Source organism: Portunus trituberculatus, chromosome 25, assembly GCF_017591435.1.
Source record: "Portunus trituberculatus isolate SZX2019 chromosome 25, ASM1759143v1, whole genome shotgun sequence".
Lineage (NCBI taxonomy): Eukaryota > Metazoa > Arthropoda > Malacostraca > Decapoda > Portunidae > Portunus > Portunus trituberculatus.
In genome coordinates this window covers 3,750,001-3,752,500 of record NC_059279.1, presented here as the reverse complement: position 1 = coordinate 3,752,500, position 2,500 = coordinate 3,750,001, and the positions used below count along the sequence as shown (strand labels likewise).

The following is a 2,500-nucleotide window of genomic DNA, read 5'->3' as shown; positions in this document are numbered from 1 at the left end:
CCATACTTTGACAAATACTTAGGTGCCAAAATAGTAAACATTTTGTACCTGTATGGAATTCTGGTGTGCTAAACTACCGTGTTGAGTTCGTGACAAGCAGCGAGACAGACCAATACACGAAAAAAAGATCTAGATTAACTACCATAATTAAACAATGAAGTGAGGGTAAGACGTCGTTGCGCTAAACACTGAGGTACTGTAGGCAATTCAGGTCCGCTAAACTGCTCCTGTGAAGTCGTGACAAGCCGCAAAGGAGACAGAGCAAGACAAACCAATACTCCGGTGCCTCGTTAAGGAAAGCGCGCGCCGCGAATACCAGATCGTGAGGCGGAGAGGTGGGTGTTAACGCGAGATTAATCGTGTGTTGATTGACTGACGCACGGCTTGTGTCTCTAAAGCCTTCCAGTAGCGTGGCATCAGGTCTCGCTATATTGCTGCAGTCTCCGTGTTTTCATTACGATTCAGGTGATTGCGTTCATATTTCAATGGTTAACTCTTATCTCATGTCTGCCATATGTTAATCCCTTCAGTACCATGACACACTTTCATGTTAATTCTTCTTACTATTTGGAGATTTTATACAGCTCCCAAAAAATTATGTGGGGATCAAAATAGTGAAGACTCTAGCCATTAAACTTCTGACCTCCATAGGTCCTTCCTAATGTAAATAAAATCATCTAATCATATCCAAGGGAAAAAAAAAGTGTATTAGTAATGAAGGGCTTAATGCATGGAGAGGAGTAAGGAGACGAAGAATATGGAAAGATATGCATGAAGGAGAAAGGAGGAATGAGTAGAAATAGAGGTGTAAAGGAGAAAGATAGAAAGGGAAGAAAGAGACTAAGTAAATGATGGAAAGGAAGGATAGAGGGAAAGAAAAGGTAAGGGAGAGCTGGGTAACGTGAATGAAAGTAGTAAAGGATGAAAAGCAACAGACGGAAAGGAAAGAAAAGGGAAGGCTGGGGAGCCTGAATGAAAGTAGTGAATGATGGAAAGGAAGAATAGAGGGAAAGGAAAGGGAAAGGAAAGGAAGGCTGGGCAGCATGAATGAAAATAATACAAGATGGAAAGGAATGATAAAGGGAAAGGAAAGGGAAAGGAAGGCTAGGTAACGTGAATGAAGGAATAAAAGAATGGAAAGAAGGGATAGAAGAAAAGGAAAAGGACAGAAAGGCTGGACAACGTGAATGAAGGAAGTAAATGATGGAAAGGAAGAATAGAGGGAAAGGGAAAGGAAAGGAAGGCTGGCGACATTGTGAAGGAAGGGACGTAGTGCGCTGCGAGACGATACAATTAAGGGAATGGTGCAGGTGGTGTAACTATACCTCATGTTGCCCAAACACCGCCCCACGATCTCGCCCGGTGACACTCACTCAGTCCGCACCTGGAGAAAGCATGACACGCGCGCGCGCACACACACACACACACACACACACACACACACACACACACACACACACACACACACACACACATCGATACTGACAGCTAGATAGACACATACACAAGCTAAGCACGATAAAAATCCACAACGAGAACCTAAGCTAAATATCTACCAGTTTTAATTGGTCATCTTAGAAATACGAAAAAAATAAAGACAAAAATGAAACGAAACAATAAAAAACGCATACACATACACCATCTCACACACACACACACACACACACACACACACACACACACACACACACACACACACACACACACACACACACAGGAGAGAGCAAGGCCTGAGTAGCTGACCTTTAAAACCCCAGCGTATGTACATATAGCCAATAAGATAATGAATTTTTCACAAGCTGGAGTCAACACAAACTGGTGAGTCGGAACCGAAATTAATTGCATGTGACCTGTTATTTTGGATGCAATACCCTACCCTCCCCTCCACCTGCTGGCCGGCCTGCGCTCAGCTAATTAACAGTCCGTTACCTTAAAAACAACACGGCAAAGCATTACTCACGTGAATACCTGAAAAAAACGCACCTGGTCCATTACTTTACCTGCAAATGAGTTACCTGTGCAAAGTATTCCTAGCCACTCACCTGTCCTCGCTAATTAAAAAATGCTAAGGTACTAAAACGTCAAACCTCGAATACTGATTGGAAATGAATTGACGAATGTAAAGTGGAAATAGGCAAGAGTCTTCTAAACATGAGATAACTAAGAGTTAAAATAAGGAAGAGAAATGGAGAATGAAAGATAAGATGAATGTATGTATACGGATGAAGGATGTTGATGGTTGGGTAGGTTTTAAAAGAAAAAATAAATTAGTGTGTAAGAATAAGAGTTAAAATATCAGAAAAAAAAACATATGGTAGAGGATAATGTATAGAAATAATCAAGTATAATATCAATAGCAATAAAAAACAAACATATTGAAAGTAAACAAAAAACACATAAACACAAAATTAATGAGGGAAAAATGAATACATACCTTCATCTAGATGGCGACAGGTAAACACAGTCTTACCTGGAAGAAACAGAAGACACACTTTTACTA

The 2,500-nt window shown here is 40.8% G+C and overlaps 1 protein-coding gene across 1 annotated transcript in view; it reads left to right on the top strand.

Annotated features, from left to right (window-relative positions):
- LOC123508806 (carbonic anhydrase-related protein 10-like) overlaps positions 1–2,500 on the top strand; it is a 209,147-nt gene that overhangs the window by 15,559 nt on the left and 191,088 nt on the right. The gene's annotated exons all lie outside the window — the stretch shown is intronic.